The following is a 19,243-nucleotide window of genomic DNA, read 5'->3' as shown; positions in this document are numbered from 1 at the left end:
TCACCCTTATTTATGTAGAGCTTAGATTTTCCCAGTCCATCGGTTGCCAGTGTTCTCAATTCCCTCACCCCATTATACTTCCATCGCATTTGCCTGGCACATGCCCAACCCAATATCAAGTCTACTCTATGAATTGTCTTTGGTTACAGAAAAAAAACACAAGTCCTCAGACAAAATCTTTCTCAACTTCCTAATGCTAAACCTTCAAATTTATTTGTCTCCCTAACCCACCTTGTCCTCCATTCCTCCAATTACAATGGATAAGGTGATCCGTTTCTCACCTTAGACAAATCCCTCCATCTGTATTCTGTGTCCCAAATCCTTCTGCCTTCTCATACACTTCAGGCAATAAATGAATCTCCTACGTTTGAACAGCAACAATATACACTTCTCTATTGGCCTTTTCCCATCAGCATTTAAACATAAACAAGTCTCTTCCATCTTGGAAAGAATGAACTCCTCCATCCAGTTCAGAGTTTCTCCACTCTTTATAGTGTCTCTTGCCTTTCCCTTCCCCCAGAGAAAGTAGTGTGAGATTAATCTACAGTCAGACTCCTTGAGAGTCTAATTCCTTCTTCCTCACCTACTCAATCTTCAACCCATTGCACTTTGGTTTCCATCTTACTATTAAAATTATTATATTAGCATGCCAAGCAGAAAGCAGTATCCATCCCAGATGGTACAAAAGAAGGGGTAACTTACAGTGTTGTAGGCAATAAACATGTAATGGTGATGCACTCAAAGAGCAGGGACAGTGGGAAGCCATTATCATTCCTAGGACCGAAGAGACAGAGAAGGAACTAAAACAGTGAGAACTAGAACCAGAGAAAAGAGGACACCTGGTGGGAACTGAAGTCAAGGTTGGATGCACCTACCTCCCAAGACCAGATGCCAAAACACAGAAGGAATAGGGGAAATATCTTGCCTTCTTCTGCCTTCTGATCTGCCATTGCCTTCCACTGGCCAAGCCCATTTGGAAGCCAGAGAGCAAAGGGTGCCCATGATAAAATCTACAGGGCTCAGCTCGCAAGGGCACAGAGAAGGGGAGAAATGGTGAATAAACAGAATAACCAGCATATTCACGCACAACCTCTTTTTCATAAAATCCAGTGTCTTGGACACTGTGGACCACTGCCTCCTTAAAATCATCTCTTCCCATGGCATCTGTAATACCATATTATGCTGCCTTTTCTTCTCTCTCAGGATGCTTCTGCTCATTCTCCTTTACCAGTCCTTCTTCCTCTGTCTATTTCTTATATATTGGTGTTCTCTACCCACTCCCATGGCTCCAATACATCTATGAATTAAAAATTCAGAAATCTAACTCAGCTCCTGAGCTTTAGACTTTAAATAACTAGAGCATATATCTGCATCATCATCTGATGATCCCAAAGCACCTCAAATTCAACACGTCCTAAATTGAATTCAGCTCCCCACTTTCTCCCTGAAAACTTGCACCTCTTTTTGTCTCAGTGAATAACCTGTTTATCCACCAAGTTATCCAGTCAATCATGCAAGCCATTCTCTTTGCTGCTGATTAAATGACTTTTCTAAAATGAAAAATATGATCATTTTACTCTTTTGCTGTCAATGGCTTGTTAATTCCACGATAAAGCCTGAACTTCTTATCTTGGCTTACAAAGCTTATATCAAAGATTTCCAGTTGTACAACAAATCTAAGTTCTCCTCTTATTCCTGGTATACTGCTGAACTATTCTTCCCAGTCTCTCTTGAATTAGGATAACCATATATATGACTGAGATCTAGCTAATAGATGCCATTCCCAGACCAGTGCTTTAAAGAAACAGCTGTGCCTCTTCTGCACTCTTTCCCCTTCAGCAGTTCAGGTGAAGCCCTAGGGGGATGGCAGAGCCATAAAATATAATCATTGCCTGGAGGAAAGCCATTGCACACCAGAAACACCTGCTTGGACCATTAGGTGACCTAGAAATATATTTCTATTAAAAATTGAAGTACAAAGAAGCTAAGTAACTAGCCCGAGGTCACATAGTAAGTATTCAATGGAGCTCAGATTTGAATCTGGACTGTCTTATACCAGAAGTCAAATAACCTCTGCACATTATTTTTCTTAATGTACATTAGGATTTTTATTTCATTGCTTAATTGGCTGTCTCCATGCAGTAAAAGCTTTTTCAGAAAAAAAGGATCATGTTTGCTTGTTAATTGTTGCCTTTCAGTATCTAGCAGAGTATCTGGCATATAAGAAGGGCATAATAAATATTTATTAAATAGTATTGGTGACTGAAGGAAAATTAGGGACAGAGAAAAGGAATAAAATAATTATTCTTCATCTCTTGTTTACTGCTTTTGGTCAGGAGAGAGAAGAGTATTTTGAGGAAGAGAGGAGAAATCTTTCCATATGTAAAGGACAGAGGTCAATCAAGAATTGACAATATCTGAACTGTTATTAATTCTCATATTTTATAAGTAACCTGAATGGGTGAAAGTCATTTCTATGGCACTTACTATCAGTCTATAAGTTATTTCCCCCCAAAAAATACTCCTTTAGAAATTTCCAAATTTCTGCCATGTATAATAATTTTTATGTCAAATCCTATCCATCTCTTAATTCCTTGTTCAGATGCCTCTCATTTCATCTACCCCCAAAGCTGCAACTAATCTCTCCCATCTCTGAACTCCCATCTCACTTTATCTCTACCTCTTTTATGAAAATGACCAAAGTCTGTCTTGTTCTTGAGACACTTGTGCTCAATTCTGTAAGCACTTCCCTCCTGCTGGCACATGGATACTCAGTACCTACTTCTTAAATAAATACTGACTGGATTAATTCATGAATAAAAAAGCCTTCTAATAAGAACTAAGTACTAGCCTAGCATTAAGAATCCTTAAATCAGAAAACATGATAACTCTAGAAATCACTGGAACACATTTGAAGTCAGTCATATGCTTTATGCATAATGTATTAAAACCCATACAAAGTCTCCAAAAATTTTCCTTGATTCTAAAAAGTATCCTATCATAGATTTTTATTTAAAAATGCATGCTTCTACCTGACTATACTTCTTGAGAACTTTGGCATTTTTAGGGCTTTTTTTTAATGCATGTTTTCTTTCAAAATGTAATTTGCATGCAAAAGTCTTAGGAGACAGCCTCTCACTTGCATTGAGAGGCTTTCAGAAGGTATAAGACTAACATATTTTATTTGAATTCCTGAAGTGAATTTTGATTTGGATTTTGATCTGAATGTATAGGTATAAATCCCAGTTTAAGATCTGGAGTATATGAGAATTAAAATCGTCTTGGGTCAAATGCTGAGTTTCCCTTTTTGGAAATATTTACAGATAACACCTTACAAGATTCTTATAGTTATTTCAAGACACATAAAATGATGGTTAAAGAAAAGGAAGAGTTTAGAGAGAAAAATGAGAAATGATTTCCCAACAAACAAATAAAAAAGGGGTAGAATTAAAGCTCCCTATTACTGAGAAGCCAAGACTTATAGAACAATATTTCAAACTCCATTTATTTAATATATCTTTCCATTATAACGTTTAGATTCACATTTTACTGTAACTTAATAGCTCTAAGTGCAATTATTCCCCGTGGACCTTTGCACAGCCATTAACAGTACTCGTTCAGGAAATGAAAGTCCCGTTATGTCTTGTTCAGTACCCGCCTTTTTCACCAGAGGGCGGCAAGAGGCTGTGACGGGACTGCTCGTTCTGGCTTCAGTTATCAAGCCCAGCAGAGGGACATAATCTACGTTCCGGCCACCAATGGAATCTCAGCTCGCTAAACTCAGACAGAATGGAGACAAATCTAGTTATCAACCAAAAGACGAGGTTCAGATAAACAGATGTCTCACAAGCAAAGTAGATGCACATGATTTCATGGCTTGGCCCCTGAAGTGGAAACAGGTCACAGGAGCTTTGGCTGGGAGTGGCATAACCTAAATTTATTTTCCTGACCTTGGGAATGGCTAGACTTAAAAAAAAAAAAAAAAAAGTTGATAATCAGATCATTGCATGTATTTTTCTCTACATTCAAGACCAAATGCCCAGAACTGGCCTTGGAGAAATGGAATAATTATTTCTACTCTTTGACAGCCTTGAGGCAAAATTTCCAACTCAAATTTATAAGGTGTACAAGGATTTGGTTGCTTGTTTTGCTTTCTTCTCTCTTGCCAGTTACCTCCTGAGAGTTGGGTATGGATCAGTAAGATCCCTCTGCTGTGGCTGCCAGCAAGTCTGTGCCTGATTTGGAGAGTTTCTGAAAAGGTACCAGGGCCTTTAGTGGAACATAACACCCTAGTACTATGCCAAGGGATGGAGCCAAGCCACATTCAGTGTCTGCTGCTGAACCAAGCTCCGAGCAGCGGCCATCTTTTCTGCCCAAGAAATTGTTATTGGAATCTTTCAAGTGTTTGCTTTTGTGACTAAACTGGTCAAGAAATTGTTTTGTTTTATTTTTTAAATTAAGATTCATTCAGAAAGGAGATGGTCTCTGTACACCCAACATTTTCAAGAGACCCATCATTGTTTGTGCATCCAGATCCACTCAAAAAAAAAACATACATACATGCATATATGCATACATGCCAAAAACCAAAAAGTTTTCAGTTAGGAGAATCATGCTTCTAAAAGCTTTCTTTTTTCCATCAGTATTTATTGCTGTCTGTTCTTGTAAAATCTACTATGGGAGATGCTGGCATAGCAAGAATTTTGCCTCAGGAGTATGCAAGAAAACATGACCAGGGCAGTAACTGCAGATGTTTAAATAGTGACAAGGAACTCAAGTGTGACAAAGCCAATACATAGAGTCACATCTAACTCAGGTCAATTCTAGGATAAAAATTAAGAATATTGAAATTAGCATTGAAAATTTCACTACATAAGCATGTAGGCATCATGAGAAAAAGAATGTTTAGAATGTCCTAATAAGAAACGATTTCATTTCTCCACCTGTTCTAAGTGCCTACAATAGTTCAGAAGCTCAATTAATATTTGTCAAATGAAGAAAATGCTTAACAAATCTACCACATCAGAGATCAATATCTCTCAGTCCATTCCAGACATTTTTCACCCTCCAGGATTAAAGTAGATCATTTCTTCAATTGAGCACTAGCTAAGGTAGTTACCTTGGGCTAGAGGGTCATGTTGTATGCATCTTTTTCTTCTCACTCTCTATTCCCCCCGCCCCCCAACCCCACTTCCACCCCTGACCCATGGATGTTGCCCATTTCTCCATAAGAACTAGATCTCTGAAAGCAGGGTGTCTCCTCCCACACGCTCACAGCAAAGGTCCATGGCTCCACCTGGGGTGCGAACCCAGGACCTTCTGGTGTGTGAAGTATACATGCTAACTACTACACTATGGAGTCACCACCACTTTGTATGCATCTTTAACAACTATCTATCCAGAGGGGAAAGCTACTTATCCCAGAGAAGCACAAGCGCACAGATACTGATTGAATAAATGGAAGATTCCTGTCTCATATTCCATCTGGGGTAGGATTGCCAGATTTATCAAATAAAAATACAGGGTGCTCAGTTAAATTCGAATTTTAGATAAATGAATTTAGCATAGGACATAATTCTACTTTAAAAAATTCATTATTTATCCAAAATTTGAAATTAACTGGGTGTCTTATATTTTGTCTGATAACCATATCTGCATCATACACTTTCTCAGCACAAGGAGCTGAACATTATCCAACTTTTAAATTGTGACCTTTCTCTCTGGACACACAAGTTGTATCCTTTTAACTTCAATATATGAATGCCATTGTAGTATAATGATAGTGAATTCTGTGTAAACTTTTTAAGGATGCCATCAAAAATTCCAGTATTTGGAAATGTTCCCTGAACTCAAAGTTTTGAAAACCATTAATATATAGTCTTTGGTAATCGGTCTTCTTTGATCAGAATGAAGGGTCTGCCCCATAACCTTCTTTGTCTCCTGTACTTCAGAAAATAATTTCTGGGCTGATACCTTTGTTTAGAAGGTTGAAACTAGACTTAGGAGGTCCTGTGTGTTTCCTAAGTAATTTCCAGTTAGTTATCAACCTCTTAATCATCAAGTGGATCTAACACCCAGCTATGGGGATAGGACAGGGATTCATCATGCAAGAGTGTGTGTATGTGGGAGGGAAGTACTGAATTAAGTGATGAAAACATGAATTCAGCTTTTCCAACATGAATACAACTTAGAGAAAGTGATCCCCAGATTTCTGCTCACAGACATCCAGTTTTAGTCCTGGAGCAGAGCCAGTCTTTCCTGATAGCCCATACCTAGCTATCTGAACAAGTAATCAGTTCCTAGTTACAGTCGCAGAGAGACCCAGTCCACTTTTACTCAGAGCTCGGCTCCTGAACTTCCTGGATCAGCTTAGCTAGAAGGCACAGTGGATAACCCTGGATGCATTGGGTGGAGGTAAGGATTGGGGCAGGAATGGGAGGAATGGCAGGGATCAGAGGAATCTAACTAGTAACCAGGGAGAGGCTACAAATGGATACTTTTCCATAAGAAAATATTTGTTCAAATGACTTCAAAGCTTTAGTTATAGAATTTTATAAAGAAAATGCTCTTTTGTTACTTGTAAGCATTATCACTTGTTATAGAATTTTACTATTAATGACCACCATTGGGGAAAATGAGACCAATTAAATGGATTTAAAAAAACTCTTACCTTTCTGGAAACCTCCATAATGTTAACACATCTATCTTTCCAACGTTGTTTCCCGCCACTTCTTTCTAGGACTGCCATACCCTACCCAGGGTTTCTGAACCTCAGCACTATTGACATTTTGAATGGGATCAATTGTTGTTGTAAGTGGCTGTCCTGTGCATTGTAGGATATTTAGCAGCATCCCTAGTTTCTACCCACGCAATGCCAGTGGCACCTCCCCAAGCTTGTGACAATCAAAAAATATCCAGAGACATTACCAAATGTGCCCTCGGGGACAAAGTCACCCTCAATAAGAACCACCAGGGGGTAATCCCCTCCTATTGAGAACCATTATCTAGCCCATGAGACAACTCACCTTTCTACGAATACATTTTCATACACCTTCCTCCACCATACACACACATCTTTTTTCATGTTCCCTGTACATGAAACACCCTACTTTTCCCCTTCTCACTGACAAACTTGTTCTTAAAAGCCTAAATCACATGCTACCTATCTAAATAGTTTTCCTTACAATCCATGCCAACTTAATTTCCTTTCCCTCCACTGGCTGCCAGAGGCACTTCACACATCTTTACTTGTACTAATAGTGTTGATCACATGAAGTGCAATTATTCCCCCCTCCAAAGAGACTTGAGTTCCTCAAAAGCAAAGTCTGTGTATCCACACAAGCCTACTTAGCATAGTCGTGTGTGTGTCTCTATGTGCGTGTGTGCCCCAACAAATAGACACAGCACTCAAATAAATATTTTTATTGAAGCACAAGTCAAAACCCTAAGTTATACCATTTACTATATATTTTCTAAAGGAATATGTGGATTTTTGTACTTATCAAGTAAGTGGAATTAGACTAGACGCCACTAGACTTCTATGCTTCAGCAAATCTGGATTACTCACTATTTTCCAAACATGCATGGTACTTTCCCTTCTTTACGCCATTGTTAGAATTGTTTTTTTCACCTGGAAAGTTTTATTTTCATTTTTCCTTGTCAAAATCCTTTACAAACACCTCTTCTATTTTCATAGACACACACACACACACACACACACACACACACACACACAGTGATCTCCTCCTTCTGTAAACATCATTGCTTTTTTTCTCCTCTATACTCTAGATCTCCTCATTCTCTTTCTTATCTCAGTGGTTTTCTCTTAAAGTTGGATTCTATTCCTAAAAGGCAAATCCTCTTATCTTCCTCTTTTTACTTCTGCAGCTCCTCATCAAATGACTTGCACATACCAGACACCAAACAAGAATTTGTTGAATTGAATAGAAAAATCAGGTTTTGTTTTTAAAACACTCAGTTACTATCCAGAGACAAGTGTGAGTAAATTAAGGAAGGAAGGGGATTAACACCATTAGAGTGAAGCTTTGGAAAGATTATTTTATCTGGGTTGGAAAAGAATGGAAATGCATTATCAGACAAGGGTGAGGGAAACCATTGCTTTGATAATAGCAAAGATGGCAGGAACCATTTCAAAATGACACCTTATGGGATTTGGTACATAATTGGAAATAAGGTAAGGGAGAGAAAGGATTAGGAATAAATAATATGTTTCAGATCCTGATTCTGGATATTGGGATGATGACAGTATCACTCACCAAAATATCAAGATTTGGAGAAGAAGGTAATGAGCTCAGTAGCTGAGATGTCAGTGAGCCACCCTGATGAAACTATCACAGAGACAGTGAGAAAGATGAGAATGAGGCTTAGAGAAGCAGGGGAACCCAGAAACAAGGTTTAGGAGTCAGTCATATAGCTGAGACCAAGAGGCAATATAGGATCTGTGATGTGGGCAAAGAAGAAGTGCTGGTGGAGCCAAACTGATAGAAGATAAGGAGTGAAGGAGGAGTGAGAATGTCAGGCCTGAGAGAGGAGAAAGTGATTTCCTCAACAAGTGTGTTAGTAAAAAGAAGTTGATCAGTGCCTCCATAGCTTGAGGGGATAGCAGGGTTCAAAAAGGTTTCATTTGTTTTTAGGTTGTATGAGACTAGAACTTGTTTGTTGACAGAAGGAAAGGAACTTGAAAGTAGGAGATTTTGAAGCTGTGAGAGAGAGAACTTAATAAGCAAAGTCTTGAAGGAGGTGGGATGGCTTTGGAAGAAGATAGGAACTGCTCCTCTGAAAGAGAAGGAATAAAAGGGGGAAGAGTGAAGAATCACATAACTCAAGTAAAGAGAGTGAAGGGAACTCACGTCCACATATTCTTATCTACTAGAGCATGAAGGTAGATGGTGTGCCAAGGGCTGCTCAATTTGTGAAGCTGGAGATCACATGAGAGTGATCTAGAGACAAATGTCTCAGGGAAGTGGCAAAGATGATATAAAGGATGGCAACACAGCAGTGAGGTTCCAGGATTCCCTTCAGATAGACATATCTTTTCCTGAAAAATTCCTACTCACCCTTCAAGACCCAGCTCAAATGTTCCTTTCTCTGGTCCATCCAGGTGGAAACTGAACTTATGGGAATCATACTCCTCTTACCCCACACCCTGAAATCTTTATGAAAGTATTTATCTTGAATTCAAGTTCGATGTTCACTCATTTATCTCTCCCACTAGTTCTTGAGCTTCTCAAAAGTCATAACTCACCTCTGTATTCCCAGTGCCTGGCAACATGGTCAGCACATATTAAGTGCTCAAAAAATGAAGAGCTAATGAATGAAGGAATGAATATATGAACGAATGATAATTCCTCCCCTGGCAGAAGCTGACTTCTGCTCAGTGTATTTACTAGAGCAGAGAGAGATCTAAGGAGAGGCTGGCCATCCCTGGCTACAGAGACCAAGGAAAAACTGCACATGTGGATACACGTGAAATAGAAGCAAACAAGAACAATAATAGCTGTGAAATAAATGTGAAACTCAAATGGTTTTTCTCAAAACCCACATGTAGTTTTGAATAGCAGGGGATAAGAGTGGGAGGATGGGAAACTGAATGAAAAAAGTAACAGGCCCAAGAGATAATTTACAGTTGGGAATGGAATGACTTCCTAAATCGTAGAGTGTGTGGTCCAAAAAGCAGAGCACTGCAGATGCAGTTACTGTAAAAAAACACTCATGACTTTTTTTTTTTTGGCATAAAGGTCTGTTTTGAATCTGTCGCTCTAGCAGCACACAACCTTGCCTTAAAAAGCAACAGCTCCATGAATTCCTCTTTCAGAAGAAATTCAGTTTAATGTGAATATATGTTACCTTGCGACACTGGTTATGCTCTTTACTCAATCCCTCCATATGTTCAGTGTGTCTGTCTTAATTCCTCACAACATTCCTGCAAGGTAGATATGATTATCCCTATTTTACACACACAAAGAAACTGAGGCAAGGAGCAATTATGTGAGTAACCCATATCACATTAGTACCCAGGGCCAAGATTAAAGACCAAGTCTTTCTGACTTCAAACCATATTCTTCCCACTATATGAAGCAGATACTCCATCAAAAGTAATAAGTAAAGGATAGTGATGGGGACATCCATAGAATCAAGGCCAGCTTCATGGGCAAGCTATCTGATAAAGTGCACAGGGCCCTGTGCTTAGAAGGGCCCTATGTTTGATTTAATATTCCACTATTGCTGTCTTGAAATTCTTAAGAATATATTTTTGAGAGGGACAAGGCAACCCTTGGCTGACCTCACAGATTGCAAGGACTTTGTCAGCTTACAATCCCTTCTCTTTTTTATTTTTATTTTTTATACCTACAGCACCTGGTATTCCTCAGTGTTCTCTCATCCAAGTACTAACCAGGCCCAACCTTGCTTAGCTTCTGTGATCAGACGGGATCAGGCTTGTTCAGGGTAGCATGGCCATAGACAAGAATTTTTTTAACAAGGGGCCCTGCATTTTTATTTTGCACCCAGCCCCACAAATTGTAGACAGCTCTGCATAGAACTCATAGAATTTTTGAGCTAGAAGGCCTTTGAGATGTCATCTGTTCCACCTCCATCCATATTAGAGAAGAGAAAACTGATCAGCGAGGAAAACTGGCCTGCCTTCGGTCACAGAGCTAATTGGTTGGCAGAGCAGCAGCAGAACCCAGGTTTCCAGTGTTCTTCCTCTCCTGCCACACCATCTTTAGAGAGAGGAGGTTCCCACCTTCCCTATAGGAGCTTATCTCTGGCCAAAATGTCATTTGTGGCTGAGCTGGGTCAACTCATTTCACTCCTGGGCAAATGCCCCTGGGTTTTTCATAACCAAATGCACATAAACCTGACTGTGATTCCAACAAAACCACAATGTCTACACTGTGGTAAAAGAAACCTTTAGCTCAGCCTCTCACCTAACACCCCTCTCCCTTGCCCCAACCTTCCTAACATTTCAAACAGGGAGAGGCTGGTTCAGTCAGGGTCAGGGTGGGGTCATTGCCAGGGCAGCCAGGGGGAGGCCAGGCTCAAGGCCGGGGCTGACTCACAGAAGAGGGAGCATTTTGGCATTGCCATTCTCCCTCCAGGGCCCAAAACATAGATGTTCTGTTTCTCCTAAACTGGTAGCACTTTAAGCCCCATCGGCAGGGCCTGTCGGAGTCACCCTCAGGTCAAGATGGAAGTAAGCAGACATTTGTAAGGGTTTGTGTGCACCTCCTTTGTACCTTCATATTTGGAAGCTACAATAATGAGTAAGTAGTGTTATCACTTCCAGCCCAGAAAACATGTATTTGCCTCCGACACACCAGAGCATGTGGCTCTGTTCAGTGAAGAGCCAATGCTGAGAAGTGTTTGACTGTTTTGAAGGCTACTTGTGTACCACAGATCCCAAAGGAGAAGCGGTATGGCACATAAAGATCACCAAGGAAACTTGTTATATCATTAAAGAGCTTCTCTAGTTTTCCTGGTATTGTGGAAAGGTTTTGCCTGTAGGCACAATTTAAATAGTTTCCATTTTCCATCAGAACAAGCACAGTATGTCCCAGCACTGCTGTGGTGAAGTCACAACTTAGTGAAGTGGCACCAACCAGATGGCCAATGCCCTTATGTCATGGATGATACGCACATATCATTACTTAATGTAGAAGCACCACAAGGGCAGAGAATCTTACCTCTTCTTCACTGATGTGTCCCAAGTACCTGAACAGGGCCTGGCACATAGTAGGTGCTTGTTAAATACTTGCTTTGTAGGTGAATGCTACTTGTGGCTTTGAAGGAGCTTTAAGATAGCAATATAAATGAATGACAGTGTAAGGTCATGGATTTTCATTCTAAAATGACAACCAAAGAAGGGTTTTTCAAGGACTCTGAGGAGGTAGAATAGGTCCACGATGTCTTATGTGTGTTTGATCCAAATAATAAGAAGTAAAGATGGGCAAATATTAGAAGTTACCAGTTTATTTCTTGGATTACTCCTGTAGGGTTCTATGTATTTAGGCCAATTCTAGGAACTCTGGCATACATGCTTATGAACATACATGCATACATACACATATATTTATGTGTGTGTAGTTTTATTAAGGTATATTTATACATGTACCAAGTAGAATATATACTTTTTATTTGCATATATATATATATATATATATATATATATATATATATATATATATATATTGCCTCTACTCCGTGCAGGCACCTGTGTGCAAGAGAGAGAGAGAGTCATTTTTCTGATATCCTGACCCATAATACTTAAATACTTCGTGTCTATTGGCACAAAACAAGAACGTTCTGTGGTACCAACACACCACCTGCCTAGTCTGAAAGTCAACATCAACGCAGCACCAACTTCCAATCTACTGACTTCATTCAGATTTCTCCAACTGTCCCAACGATGTCTTTTACTTCATTCCTCTCCTAGAATACCCATTGTCTCTTTGTTCTCCTTTATTCTGGAACAGTTCCCTCTTCTTTCCCTGGCTCTGTGTCCTTGACAGTCTCAAAGAACATAGAATTTCATTCACCAGGATGACCCTCAACTTGGATCAGTCAGATGATTTCTCGGACTCAAGCCTTGCATTCTTGGCAGAAAAATTGGAGAAATGGTGCTGTGCTCTTTCCAGTGCATCACATTAGGAGGCTATACTGTACTAACCTGTCCCACTACTTGTGTTAACTTTGGTTGCCTGGTCAAATTTGCATCTGCCAAGTTCTCCACTATGAGGCCACCATTTCCCCCTTATATTTGATTAGTGTTTTGTAGGGAGATATTTTTAAAATACACCAATATACTATTCTTCATCAAACCTCCACAATTCATAGTTGACATTCGACTATAAGGAAGAACTTTTTCTTCTCCTTCATTTGTTTATTTATACATTCATTTATTGATATCTGTCTTAACTCATGGGTTCTTATTTTATTCATTGAGTTTCAATCCAATATATTTAGTATTTATTTTGATGCTTTAGTTGCCCTGGACTCGCCCAGTAAGAGCTACTTCAAGCTGTGTCCTATCTTTCTTTGACCATTACTTTCTTTTCTGTCACAACAAGATGATCAGGGTCATCTTGTTCTTTCCTTGTCCTAGACTTACAATCAGCCATTCCTCTAAGGAATCTTGGCTTCTTTTAATGGAAGAGGTATTTAAAAACCAAGATCTGGGGACTTAGTGTGCTTATTGCTACATATATCTGTAGCTATTTCTATATCTATGTGTATGTATTTAATTTTTTTTTTTAAGTTCATACCAGTACTTCTAACTTTAATCCAACATCTCAGGATCTTTCTAGATTTTCCTATTTCTGTGTTTGAAAACCTTTATCTCAGATGATGAGAAATGTGGATTTGACTATCCTCGATATATTTGCTCAGTCAATTAACTTATTTGCTAAAGGGAACCAATCCCCAACCTTCCAGCTGCCTCCTTCACCTGTCACCTCTGCAAATTCACCACCGTATTTGTCAACCATCAGGCTCCCTCTCACTACCTGATCATCATAATATTTCCTTGCCCTCACTGCCCTGCTTCCTTGGAAGAAAGCGAAATTGGAAAGGAATGGACCGATATTTTAAAAGGCTTCTCAAGTGGATTCTAAGTATGCAAGCATCTCCAGTGGACTAGAGAGCAATAAGATGGCAATATTTATATCTAAACCTGAGCCCCAAATTATCAACCTCACTATATGACATTCTCCTGGAAGCATCCCTTTTTCAGCAAGAATTCAGTGTCTCACTGAATGAATGGAGTTGGAAAGTACCTGGAAAGGGTGGGAATCATAAGACTTTAGTTTAGAAGCAAGATTAAGATGGTAGAATAGCAAAAGTAGAGGATGCCAAAAGAAATCGCATAATTTTGCTTCAGGTTGGCCCTGAGCGTGCCCTCTCAGAACTAACTCATGTGTCCCCTTTGAAATGTGCATATATGTCACTGCTCCCTAATCTGATTTGCACCTAATCTGATGACCATCTAATGCTTTGACCCCGGAAGTTTGTGAATATTGTGACTACTTTTAATTTGTTGAGAGCTTTGCTGTATTTCTAGTGATTTTCTTGTATTTTTCCACTTTGGAGAATGGATTGCATTCCTGGGAATGAGTATACCCAGTGGATGCAAAGTTTTGTCCTTTGCACATCACTGCCAGTATTGTGTACATCTCGGTCTTCGGCTGTGATATCTGCTCTGGGCTGTTCCAACCTGGGATCCCCACCCAGCAACCTCATTGCCTTCTTTATTTAGTCTTGCTATATAGCCTAATAGAAATTGTAAACCTAACACTAAATCCACAAGCAGAGCTGCCAGGATAGAACAGTGTTAACCCACCTGAGCCAAAGTTATTGCACTTTCTCCAACTCCACACTAATGAAGAAATTTGTCAAATATTTATTCTGGAAGAGAAATTGAAATCAAGTTAATAGCAAAGGAAGATGAATGATTGAATTCTGTTATTGCCTTTCCTGACTTCCTGCGTTGCTGGAGAAAGCCATAAAACCTTATTTGTACTGTTCATTTTCATAGTATTTTCATGCTTGTATTATGGCTGAAAGAAAAGTCAAGGGCAGCTCTGGATAAAATATCTCTGCCTGGAAAAGGAATACTTTGTCCCAGAGCCACAACTGGCACAGCCCTGCAAAGCAAGTTTGCACAGCGAAGTTAGGACAAAAGTTAAACAAAAGAAGAACTGAAAAGAGAAAGAGTCTAACAGATGGAGCTTCTTTAATTTATTAAAGCTTTGTGTAGTTAATATCTGATTTGCTAGTAATAGGTCAGTTTCTAAAATCTTCCTCTGGCCTGATGGGCAATTCTCAGAGATCACCATGGATAGCATTTTGAGAAAGAAGCCTTGAGTAAATCGCAGACTGACATGGAACACATGAGAACTCCCATGTGAGATGGAGTTCATGCTGCTTAAAGCTAAGCTCTAAGAGAATCTTCTCTTTTCTAAGATACAAACAGAAGCTTAAAGCTGATTTTGTTTTCATGGGTGTATATGTATGCATTAAAAATCAAAGTACCAGGAGAGGAAAGAAACCGAAATGAAAACAGACCGGATTAATTTGTAACCTGAAAAAAGTTAATAAGAAATATTGTTATGAAGATGCCTTAGTTCATTCAAGCTGCTATAACAGAATACCACAAAGTGGGTGGCTTATAAACAACATAAATTTATTTCCCAAGTTCTGGATGAATTGGAGATCAAGATCAAGGCAATAGAAGATCTAGTGTCTGGTGAGGATCCCTTCCTTCTCAGTTCACAGATGGCTATCTTCTCACCGTATCCTCACATGGCAAGAGGGGCCTCTTTCAAAAAGGCACTAATCCTAATATGAGGGCTCCACCCCTATGACCTAAACACCTTACAAAGGCCCCACCAACAACTACTATCACATTTGGGATTAGGCTTTAACATATGAATTTGGGGAAGATGCAAACCTTTGGTCTATAGCAGAAGATAAGAAAGATTGTCCTAATCAAGGCATGAAGAGGCTCATCAAGAGCTTCATTTGGGTTCCTACTGCATGCTGTGTTGACACCATGGACTGATGAAGAAAGTAGGTCTGTTTCCTACTTATAATCTATGCAGGCCAGTGGTGTGTTAGAATTGGCTCACACTGGCCCACGCGAACAGAGTGTTAAATATTCAAGAAATTCTCAAGCAAGTTGTTAAACCATTTTTAACTTGAAATAAGCCACAAAGGTAATAACTACACCATGAAAACAGATTAATACTACAAATTAGGACTTTGTTTTTAGAAAGCCATTTTACCAGGACATGACTGCCAGCTACCATCTTAAGGCTGGAGATGATAGACTTAGAGTTAGAAGAAATATAAGGATTGACATGAAAAGGGATGAAGAAGCTCTTGTAAAGCCAGTATCCATCTTTGCTGAAGAAAGCAAAGCCGTCTGGTGTCATGAGGAGGCTTCTGTTGAAAACAGGACTTGAGCAAAGGGGAAGAAAGAAACATCTTTGTTCTTTCCTAGCCAATCTTAATTACTATCCCTAACTTATCTCTAACCAGGACCATTCTATCAGCCTACCCATCAGCCTACTCAGTCTCTCAAGAGAGCAGAAAGAAAGATAAACAAAGAAAAGGAGAAAATAGAAAAACTGCTGAAGCATACCATTCATTGGCTTTTAGAAGTGGGAGCGGCCTTGAAGATTACCCAACCCAACCCAACTCTTCACTTAGAGTTGTGGAAATAGAACCAAAGAGGTAAAACGATACCAAGGTCATTTATCTAGTTAACAACACAGCCAGGGCCAGAAACCAGGTCTCATCCATTTACCCAGCTGTGTGCCAGGTACTGTGATGGTTCCTAATCCTTGTTCTTCCTACCGTCGTATCTCCAATATGACTCGCTCACAAATAGGGAGAGGCAAGGTAGTTTAAAGGAAGAACTGAAGCTCATTAGTCCCTCCTCAATACAGCTAGCACCTTGTATTGTTTAAAGAAGAATTCAGTTTATTAATTCCAATTTCAAAGGGCCTGTCAATGTAGAAAAGGGATGTGTGGTTGAAGAGCTGATAATGAAGGTGCTGTGTTTGTACCATCTGGTATAACTGGAAAAAGGCATCTTTTGTCCTAAATTGAGTTCCAAGTCATAATTTCTTAAATCACAACCTTTACTCCCTAGGAAACTACCAAATATGATGGCAATTTCAATTCTTTCCAGATGGAAAAAGGTTGATGTCATCCCAAGCCTTGCCTCTACAAGAGTCATTTATTCTGCCTGGCATAATGGGGCAGCTGTGGCAGAGGTGTCAGAGTTGGAATGAGTCCCTGAAACCAAACAGGCCCTTCTTGAGCTATTTCCTACCTTTCAGGATTGCGCCTTTCAGATTTGGGGAGAGAAACTTGTGCTGTGATGATACCAGATGAATTTTCTCAGGAAATAGAAGATTTGCTTCTGTACTTGCCATCCAACCCCTGTCGTCAGCATTAAACTCACGTTACATTTTAAGAAGAGGTATTAACTTATTAAGTCAGTCTAAATAATGCCTTTATGTAAGAACAGTTCCGTGCTGGTCTCCAGAAGGCTGGATGGAACATATAGTTTGATTGATCCTCTGCCTCTTTGGTTGCACTGACCATTCCAAATGAAGTGACAGGAAAATCAAGTCTACCTTTGGCAACATTGACTTTCCTTGGCAAGAGGATTACAGAGGTTTTCTTTAAAGGGTCATTTTGGGGGCTAGTCTGTGAGAAGAAATATTATATCAGATCAATCTTTAGCATTCTAATAATTGTATTACTGAGATGACTTAAAAGACCAACTCATTATTCATCGATATGTCCAACTGAACAGATGGTGACTCTGCCTAGTTGGGAATAAAGTAAAAGTGTAGGGACACAGAACAAAGAAAAACTGAAAACATTTACTAGGTAGTTGTTTTCTAACCTCTCACTCACCCTACCCTGAGGACAGCAGCTCCATCTAGATGAGATGCACCATTACATGACATGTGAGCTTCATACAGTTCTGCTGAGTTTTAAAGTGACCTACCATCCCAGTTTGCCCAGGACTGAGAGAGTTCTTGGAATGCAGCATTTTAAATCAGGATAGTCTCAGGTGAACCAAGAAGACACCATTAAATTTCACCATTAAATGTCAGTTCAGCCTGTCCCCTGATTCATTGACTATGAAACTGAGACTGAGAAATTAAGAAACTTACTCAAGATCACATATTGTTTGATGGCAAGACCTGAATGTATAGCCCAGTCCGACTTCAAAAACAGGACTTTCCTTTCCATGACCTATAAGGATATTTATATTTATTGGCAGAGAAAGGTAAGAAAATATTAAATAAGTAAATGTTTTCTTATAGTCCTTCACATTAGAGCCTTATTTAACCAGATGACAGGGTTAAAAACCAGACATAGATATGAAAGAAGACTTCCTAAATCACTTTGAGAAAGAAGTATGGAGAACTTAGATCATCGTGTATCTCCCATATTTTATGGAAGATACAATTCCGATTATGAAGACTAGGTCATGAGTATGGTAACCATATATTCCGTTTTGGGGGGAATAAGCCTGGTTTATTCCTGTGGTCCTGTCGAATTGAGAGTACTCTCTTTCACTCTCAAAAAAGTCTTGATTTGGATGATGTTATATGATTCCTCTAGCAGAGAGGCTTACCACTCCGTGATAGAATATGTGATATACTGGAAAGAAAAGAAAGCCCACTCTTTCTGGTTGAATAGTTGTGAGAAGAAACAAATAGATAAGTGAAGAAGAAACAAAGGTAGATATATGAAGGTTCCAGGCAGCTGAATGCTGCACTCAGCTTATACAGGCTAGCAAGGTCACTTTTTAGATATTCAGAAACTTTCTGAACAGTTCATTAAATCATTGGTAGCTTCAGATTAGCCATGGTGGAAGTATTTACACCACAGAAATCAACAAACACTACAGACTAGGGCCTTTTTTCTTTTCTTACAGATTCAAATGACCAGCACACTTCTGGTTTCAGGGAACTCATATTCTCACTCTCTCATGCTCACTCTGTCACTCTCATGCACATATGTACACAGACCATGAGCTCAAATGCCAGAGTTTCTTTAGAAGCACCCAAATGGTGTCAAGCGAATTCCAAAGAGAGGAGTCTATTCTGGTTCCTCAGCTGGCAGCTTACTTCTTATGCTGTCCTTGATCGATGTGGGATGTGTTACTTTAATGTAAACCCAGGGGTACAGTATAGTCGAACAGAGAAAGACTTGTAGATTTAGCTTTCCTAAGCCACCTTCATATAGAACTCAAGTTTACAGAGAATCTATGTGTAAGTGGAGAGCTTGCCAGAGAGGGCCTGCCAACCTATGATGGGCTGATAGTCGGTAGAGGAGACCGCCATATGAAAGCTTTTCAATTTCTGATTTTAGCAAATGTGGTTTTTAATATTGTTGAATAAAGTGTGTCAACATTTGGAAGATCTGTGTAACTCAGTAAACCAATAGTTTGCAAATGACCAATGCATGACATTATAGCATCATGAAAGATCCAAAGTTCAAGACTGACCAGTGATTTTAACAGAGCAAAAACATTTTCATTGATGTAATTTAAATTTCATATTGTAATTAACCTTTAAGAAAGTACTACTTATCAAGTAGTGGTGTAGTATCAAAGTTTTAATTTTAATATGATAAGCAATGATAGATATGAAGCTAATAAACAAAAACAATTTTTAGTTCTCAATAATTTCTAAGA

At 39.3% G+C, this 19,243-nt stretch overlaps 1 pseudogene; it reads right to left on the bottom strand.

The window, feature by feature from the left end:
- Positions 1-10,365: 10,365 nt before the first annotated feature.
- LOC120615874 (uncharacterized) lies at positions 10,366-10,484 on the bottom strand (annotated as a pseudogene).
- Between the last annotated feature and the right edge of the window lie 8,759 nt (positions 10,485-19,243).

This window comes from Pteropus medius, unplaced genomic scaffold (genome assembly GCF_902729225.1).
Source record: "Pteropus medius unplaced genomic scaffold, Ma_sr-lr_union100, whole genome shotgun sequence".
Taxonomy (NCBI): Eukaryota; Metazoa; Chordata; class Mammalia; order Chiroptera; family Pteropodidae; genus Pteropus; species Pteropus medius.
This window is presented reverse-complemented; position numbering and strand designations above follow the sequence as displayed.